This window comes from Eumetopias jubatus, unplaced genomic scaffold (assembly GCF_037043125.1).
Source record: "Eumetopias jubatus isolate StellerSeaLion01/CBP00866 unplaced genomic scaffold, mEumJub1_p1.0 scaffold_5, whole genome shotgun sequence".
NCBI classification, from domain to species: domain Eukaryota; kingdom Metazoa; phylum Chordata; class Mammalia; order Carnivora; family Otariidae; genus Eumetopias; species Eumetopias jubatus.
Window position 1 is genome coordinate 92684646 of NW_028274811.1, and position 8929 is coordinate 92693574.

Genomic DNA, 8929 nt, shown 5'->3' on the forward strand with positions numbered 1-8929 from the left:
TATAAATAGAAAAAAAAATCCCAAGTAAAACAACAGCTGTCCTGCTTTTTTTTGTAATTGTTTTTGGTGATTCCTGAAAGCAAGCTGGTGGGGGATGCTGCTAGGTTTGGAGGTTCCCTACTCTGCCCCCCTTCCCTGGCCAGGGGAAGATCCCCTGCTTCTGCTTAGACTCACCCTCAGAGAATGAATGCCTCCAGTGGATCCTAGGGTGAGTTCTGCAGTGGCCTCCTTAGCTGCCCCTCCCTGGACATCGCTGCACATATAAATGAATGGATGGGTGGATTCAAGGACAGAGCGACAGTTTTTTCCCAAGCCTACTTCCCAGTGAGATCGTCCCTGGTTACCTCGTGTAGATTGCCACCCCTCTCTAGCCCGGCAGCCCCTTCCCCACTGCCCCTGCCTCTGCCCTGTTCTCTCTCTAGCACCTTCCACCTTCTTGGTCTCTTTCACCCAACGGCTGGGCCACAGTGCGATGACAGATCTGCTGTCGAGTCCATCCTCCAGGGCTTCAGAGGGTCATCCCCGCCAAATGTCCTTAACCACCCCATTCACCAGGCTGTCTGCGTCCCTCCGGAGCTGCTCTCGCACGCCCCACCCGGAGCAGGGAGCTGGCTGCCACCCTCCTTGCCTTCCTTTCTCTCTCATCCAGCATCCAAGCCAGCATTTGGCCTCCAGAACTACCCTCAGACCACCTCCTCTCCCCATCCCTACTCGCCTCCTCACTGGCCTCCCTCGCTCCAGTCCACCCTCAGCATCCTTTCTGCAGCCAGAGATGCAGATGCAGATGTTTGGAAGATGCAGATCTGACCTTATCAGTCCTCTGATCAAAACCTTTCTCCCCTTAAGGAAGCCCAGGTTCCTTAATGTCTTTGCGAAGACCACTGTTCCTCCACCCACAGCTCAGTAAACACCTCCTGGTCCCAGAAATTTTCCTGGGTCTAGCTATGGGTATTGTGGGGGTGGGGACCCCACCTTTTCTGCCCCTTTCTGAAGCTGCTGATCTGTCTGGTGCCTGGTGCATCAAAGGGGCTCAGGTCATGGTTATGACCTAAATCAAGATGAAATAAACTGAACCGAACCGAATGTATCCAATGTAAGTGATTGACTTAACCAGGAATTCAAGATACAGTGACAGCAGGCAATTTTTAATCCTCATTCTGGACCCTCGCAGCATCCAAGACCCTTGTTTACAGATGGGGAAACTGAGGCGCAAGGGGAATAAATGTCACTGTTCAGTCTACATTTTCAAACTTATTTCTCCTAATACAGGACTTTTGTTTTGTTTTGTTTTTCCTTTCTTTGAGGCTATAGCTGGAAGGACCTGCTGCTCCACCAAGCCTCCTGGCTTTAGCAAGCATGAGACAGCATGAGGAAGGAAAGAAAATCTCAGAGAGGTGAAGTGACTCACCTAACATCATACAGCTAGGAGGTAGTGGAGCTGGGATTAAAACTGAGATCCATTTGACCAGAGTACCTCCATGGGCCGTAAAACAATGGTCATATCAAGGGGCAGAAGGTTGACTGAAAATATTATTCAGAGATTCCGCCTACAGTCCATGTATCCTTTCCCGCTCAAGTCACATCCAGGCATGGCTAATGGAGGGACAGGCTACTCACCTGCTTGCCCATATGTCCGCTTCTGCCCCTCAAACCTGGGCTCAGACAACTTCAGAAGCTTCCTGGGTATGCACAAGGCAGCCAATATTTGTCTGATCTCCCAGTCAGGCTAATTTAGGGCAGAGATGCTTTTTCCTTTTCTTTTAACTTTAAATAGACAAAGAGCTCTTACAGGCAACCCAGTAGAAAACAGAGCAAAGAACATGAACAGGCAAGTCACAAAATAAGACACACCAACAGCTAATAAAAGCATGAAGACAGGATCACTTGCATTAATAATTTTGTAGATGTAAATTAAAATTTCAACCAGATGTCACCGTAAAGCCTTCAAATCAGCAAAGATTAAAACCAGAGTTTGTAAACTCAGAATCTACAAAAGCCAGCCAGTTCTCACAAACGGAGCAAGAATTGGCAAAGATCATAAGGAACCAACTTCTAGGGGGAGCAGGCCCCTGGCAGCTGTGATCATCCCCAGGAAGACCCTGGACAGCCAGATTGCTTTACTTGTCAACCACAGTCAGAAATCAGATTTTTATGAGAATGTGATTTTTCTTTAAATTGTTGGCAGTTGCTTCAAAGTTAGACACAGTAAATTTTACTCTTGGAAATAATTGGATAAGTGCACAAAGATGCACGTATAAGAAAATTTATAGCAGCACTAACTATAACAGTGAAAGACCAGAATCCTAACTAATGTCAAGCAATAGGGCATTGGTTAAGTAAAATAGAAACACTCCCACAATGGAACACTAAGAAGCCCTTAAAATGTTGAGTGTGTCCCATTGGGTTCATGTCCACACCATAGATCTCTATGGTAGATAAGAAAGAGGAATCGTGCTCTTTTTCGTGGCGCCTCGGAGGTGGTAGCCTGCTTCAGGATGAAGCTGAACATCTCTTTCCCAGCTACTGGCTGCCAGAAACTCATTGAAGTGGACGATGAACGCAAACTTCGTACCTTTTATGAGAAGCGTATGGCCACAGAAGTTGCTGCTGATGCTCTGGGTGAAGAATGGAAGGGTTATGTGGTCCGAATCAGTGGTGGCAATGACAAACAAGGCTTCCCCATGAAGCAGGGTGTCTTGACCCATGGTCGTGTCCGCCTGCTGCTGAGTAAGGGGCATTGCTGCTATAGACCAAGGCGGACTGGAGAGAGAAAGCGCAAATCTCTTCAGGGTTGCATTGTGGATGCCAATCTCAGTGTTCTCAACTTGGTCATTGTAAAAACAAGGGGAGAAGGATATTCCCGGACTCACTGATACTACTGTGCCTCGTTGCCTGGGGCCCAAAAGAGCCAGCAGAATCTGCAAACTTTTCAATCTCTCTAAAGAAGATGATGTCCGCCAGTATGTTGTGAGAAAGCCCCTAAACAAAGAAGGGAAGAAACCTAGAACCAAAGCGCCTAAGATTCAGCGTCTTGTTACTCCACGAGTCCTCCAGCACAAACGGCGGCGTATTGCTTTGAAGAAGCAGCGCACTAAGAAAAATAAGGAAGAGGCTGCAGAATATGCTAAACTTTTGGCCAAGAGAATGAAGGAGGCCAAAGAAAAACGCCAGGAACAGATTGCCAAGAAACGGAGGCTGTCCTCTCTGAGAGCTTCTACCTCTAAGTCTGAGTCCAGTCAAAAGTGAGATTTTCTATGAGCGACAAATAAATACGATCAGACATCAAAAAAAAAAAAAAAAAGAAAGAAAGAAAGAGGGATTGTAATTTCAGCAACCAAAAGCTTTAGATTTCTCAAAATCAGACCAGGCCTCATTCACAAAAAGCAGTTGCAAAATAAAATCACTCAGGTTGAATATGATGAAGAAAGAACCTTCAAAAGAAACCACTTCTAAGTGACCTCAATACCAGGCATACCCTGTAGATAAAGCATTCAGAACTAATACTTGCAAAGATGAGTTTTGTCAGGCCATCTACTAGTAATAAGATAATGTGAACAAATGTCCCTTTGAGAAAAAGATTTAGTGAAAAAAGTCTAAATGAATCAGATTTGTTGGGGACAATGATGGGGACGCTTCCTAATGCAATGGATAGAGTGGTTAAGAAGCCCTACACCACATTTTCTTTACCCAGTAACTGATGGACACCTACGTCATTTCCATATCTTGGCTATTGTGAATAATGCGGCAGTGAACATTGGGAGGGCAGGTATCTCTTTGAGATACTGATTTCATTTCCTTTGGATGTATACCCAGAAGTGGAATTGCTCATATGGTAGTTCTATTTTTAATTTTTTGGAGAAACTCCATACTGTTGTTCATAGTGACTGCACTAATTTACATTCCCACCAACAGTGTGCAAGGGTTCCCTTTTCTCCATACCCTGCTCAACACTTGTTATTCTTGTCTTTTAGATAATGGCCATTTTAACAAGTATGAGGTAATATCTCATTGTGGCTTTGATTTTGTATTTCCCTGATGATTATCAGTGTTGAGCCCCTTTTCATATACCTGTTGGCCATTTGTATGTCTTTGGAAAATTTGTCTATTCAGATCCTTTGCCCATTTTTAATTGTGTTATTTGGGTTTTTTTTTCTTATTGAGTTGTATGATTTCCTTACATATTTTGGATATTAACCCCTTATCAGATATATGGTTTGCAAATATTTTCCCTCTTTGCATAGGTTGCCTTTTTAGTCTGTTGATTGTTTCCTTTGCTGTGCAGAAGATTTTGGCTGTAGTTGCCTATGTGTTTGGTTTCATATCCAAAAAAATCATTGCCCAGACCAAAGTCAAGAAGCTTTCTGCTATGCTTTCTTCTAGTTTTTTTATGGAGTTCTTATGTTTAAGTTCTTAAGCCGTTTTGAATTGATTTTTGTATGTGGTATAAGGGTCCAGTTTCATTCTTCTGCATGTGGATATCCAGCTTTCCCAGCACTGTTTATTGAACTGTCTTTCCCCATTGTATGTTTTTGGCACCCTTGCCAAGGATCAGTTGACTGTAGTTGCATGGACCTATTTCTGGGCTCTGTATTTTACTCCATGAGTCTATATGTCTGTTTTTAATGCCAGTACCATACTGTTTGTTTATGGTAGCTTTGTCATATAGTTTGAAATCGGGAAGTATGGTATGTCCAACTTTGTTCTTCTTGCTCAATACTTTGCAAAGCAATACTCTTGCTTTGACTACTTGAGTTCTCTTGTGGTTCCATATGAATTTTAGAATTCTTTTTATATTTCTGTGAAAATGCCATTGGGGGATTTTGAGCGGGATTGCATTGACACTGTAGATCACTGTGGGTAATATGGACATTTCAACAATATTAGTTCTTCCGATCTGTGAACATGGGATGTCTTTTTATTTATCTGTGTCTTCTTTAATTGCCTTCATCAATGTTTTATGTTTTTCAGTGTACAAGTCTTTCATCGTTTTGGTTAACTTTATTCCTAAGTATTTTATTCTTTTGCTGCTATTGTGAAGAAGTTGTTTTCTTGCTTTTCTTTTTCAGATAGTTTGTTGTTTGTATATAGAAACATTAACTGATTTTTGTATGTTGATTTCATATCCTGCAACTTTACCAAATTTGTTTATTAGTTCTAGCAGGTTTTTCTTTTTGAGTCTTTAGTGTTTTCTGTATACACGATCCTGTCATCAGCAAAATGAGATAATTTTACTTTTTCTTTTCCTATTTGGATACATTTTATTTCTTTTTCTTGTCTAATTGCCCTGGCTAGGACTTCCAGTACTATGTTGAATAGAAGTGGTGAGAGTGGGCCTCTTTGCCTTGTACTGGAGCTTAGAGGAAAAGCTTTCCATTTCCCCCCATTGACTATAATCTCAGCTGTGGGCTTTTAATATATGGTCTTCATTGTGTTGGGATAAGTTCCTTCTATACCTATTTTGTTGAGAGTTTTTATCATGAACGGATGTTGAACTTTTTCGTCTATTGAAACAATTATGTAGTTTTTTCCTTTCATCCCGCTAGAGTGATTGTTATTGAAAGGACAAAAGATAAAAGCATTGGTAAGAATGTAGAGAAAAAGAAACCACTGTGCACTGTTGATTAGAATGCAAACTGGTACAGCCATTACGGGAAACACTAGGGAGGTTCCTCAAAAAATTAAAAATAGAAGTACCTTATGATGCAGCAATCCCACTTCTGGGTACACATCTGAAGGAAATGAAATCAGTATCTCAAAGAGATATATGCTCCCTCATGTTCATTGCAGCATTATTCACAATAGCCAAGATACAGAAAGCACCTAAATGTCCATCGATGGATGAATGGATAAATAAAGAATGGTATATATTTATAGAATGGAATATTAGCCTTCACAAAGAAGGAAATCCTGCCATTTGCAACAACATGGATGAACCTGGAGGATGTAATGCTAAGTGTAATAAGCCAGACAGAAAAACAAATACTACATGATCTCACTTATACGTGGAATCTAAAATAGTTGAACTCAGGGGGCGCCTGGGTGGCTCAGTCGTTAAGTGTCTGTCTGCGGCTCAGGTCTTGATCCCAGGGTCCTGGGATCAGGCCCCTCATCAGGCTCCCTGCTCGACGGGAAGCCTGCTTCTCCCTCTCCCACTCCCCCTGCTTGTGTTCCTGCTTTCGCTGTGTCTGTCTGTCAAATAAATAAAATACATTAAAAATTAAAAAAAAATAAAACAAAATAGTTGAACTCATAGAAGCAGAGAGTAGAACGTGGTTGCCAGTGGCTGAAGGGAGGGGAAATGGGAAGATGTGGGTCAAGGGGTACAAAGTTTCAAGAATGCCAGGTAAGTTCTGGAGAGCTATAATGTGCAGGATGGTGACTATAGTTAACCACTGTGTATGGTTGAAATTTGCTAAGAGAGCAGGTCTTATGTCTTCTCACCACACAGAAAAAGATAACTAGGTGAGATGATGAATACGTTAACTAGATTGATTCGTGCAATTATTTCACAATGTATGTATATGGAAACCATCAAGCTGTATGCCTTAAATATTCAATAGGTATTTGTAAATTATACCCCAATAAAGATGAAGAAAAAAAACCCTCCAAAGGGCCACATCTGTGAACAAGCCATCACACTTCCAGGATTTAAAACAATCATGACATTCAGCTGATTCTCATTATTCACAGTAGTTATGTCTTATGAAGTCTCCATGAACACAGTTGGCAAGTACTGAACCATGCCTCCCAGAGTAAGGGTCCCGGGAGTCTCTGGTCACAATATTTTTAAGACCTATTAATACATAACCTTGCTCTATGTGTGTTTCTGTTTAAAGACCCCCTTATTTAATGTATATGCCTAATTCAGTAACTTCAAGCTCGTGGCTGACAGCTCTTGAATGCATTCCTGAAGGAAACTTGTCCAAAACGTGTATTTTCTCCATGAGGCACACCTCAGCCTCCCTGTGCTTCGGGACCATAGACAGCCCTTCAGCACTGTGCTGAGGGGCCATTTCAAACAGCACAATCACAAACAAAAAGCATAAAAATGTGACAACCTTAGCATGAAATAGACTGCAAACAGGATGCTTGTTTATAGTAGAAGAGCTGAAAGAAGACAGCAAAGTGTCACTGTGTTCGACCCCCGCCGGGAACGTGTGTATGTGGCTGGCGGATCACACTTTTTGCCGCTCTGCGCGTGTCCTTGAATGACCACAAGAGTGCCGCGAGGATTGATTTTATGGTTACAAAGAAATTCTAGTGAGCAAGCGAACTTGAAAATACGTAATCCGTAATCCGCGAAGAATAAGAATCAGTTGTATTGAAAGATGTTGATAGCAACACCGTAACAATAACACCACTGGATCTGACCTGAGTGTAGGGGTTGGTGAGGCCAGAGGGTCTCAGCCTCAACTCTCCGGACATTTAGGACCAGATCATTCTCTGTTGTGGCCGGAGGGGAGGGTGGGGGTCGCCGTTCCTGTACGTGGTAAGATGTTTGGCCACATTCCCGACCTCTACTCAGTGGTTGCCGGTAGTATTGCACTCTCTCCGAGTTGTGACACATGGCATAGTCCCCGGACGCGGCCAAATGACAACCTCCAGGTTAGATAAAAATAAAAATAAGAGGCAGCCACACAATGATATGCTGTGCAGCCTTTAAAAGGGATGGCGTATAAAATGACTTGGAAAGATTTCCATGGCATCTTTGAGTAGAGAAAAAAAGAAAAAAGACAGGTGACAAACTGGATGTATACTAAAATTGCATTTGTACATCTGTGTGTGTTCTACACATGTAGAGGACAGCGAGAACGAGGGACAAAAAGTGACCGATTTTCTGTTTTTCCGCTGGACAAGCATGTTTGAAGCCTTTGCACCAACAGAGTCTTGAGCCCGAATTTCAGTGTGGACTAGAGACAGATATGAGGGCCACGGGGACTGGCTCTGGATTCAGACTCCTGTCAGGGATGGCTGGGAAGTGGAGTCAGGCCTCACCCCCTCCTAGCCCTCCTGGCAGTTGCCAGTTAGCCCTTCGCCTGACACACAGGCCCCCTCTGGCCCCAGCCTGCTCCCTACCCTAGCCTCCAAGCCTTCAGCCTGCTCCCCACCGCACGCCCTTAGTCCTGCTTAGCTGCGACCATGGCCTTCTGCTCAGCTGGGACCAGAGCCCTCCCCTGGGGACAGGATCCTGGTCCAGAGTGCCAGCCCCTAACTGGGGTTACCCTCAGTAGGTGAGAAGCCCTAGCACCATGCCGCGCTCCCTCGGCTCCCAAGCTGAGCCCTGCCCCCAGGCTTGATGCCCGTGTTTATCCAGACAGTTCCCTAGCATAGCACAGCTCCTCATCACCATCTCCTGGGGCTTGCATTTCTATCAGTCCCGTTGCACCCCCAGTGAACAGAGTCGGGAGCTGAGTTAGCTGCCCCACCTGTCCCCCGCCATGTCGACATCCTCCAGCTGCCCCCGTCAGACACGTGGGCTCTGGAGCCAGACAAACCCACGCTCGGATCTTGCCTCGGGCACTCACAGCCCACGTGGCTTTGGGCAAGTTACCGAGCCTCATTGTCCTCGTCCGTAAAATGGATTCCTTGCAAAGCCATGAGGAGGATTGGCTGAGCTAATGAGTATGAAGCACACAGTAGGTCCTCAATCAATAGCAGCTTACGGGTTTCCATTTGGTATTATGCGAAGTTCAGGAACTAGATAGTGGTGACGGTTGCATGACATTGTCACATGTACTTATTGCCGCTGAACTGTACACTTAAAATGGTTAAGTGGCAACGTTTTTGTCATGTGTATTTTACCACAATCAATCCATCAATGTCCCTAGTTCTTTATGCTCCGGCCTGTCCAGGTTTACTATTTGCCTTTGCCTCCTCTTTCACCTTAGAAAACAGCCCTGACCTTGAGGCTGACTGAGACATCTTGTTT

The 8929-nt window shown here is 44.0% G+C and overlaps 1 pseudogene; it reads left to right on the top strand.

Moving 5' to 3' along the window:
* The first annotated feature begins 2485 nt into the window (after positions 1-2485).
* LOC114208664 (small ribosomal subunit protein eS6 pseudogene) lies at positions 2486-3246 on the top strand (annotated as a pseudogene).
* The last annotated feature ends 5683 nt before the right edge of the window (positions 3247-8929 follow it).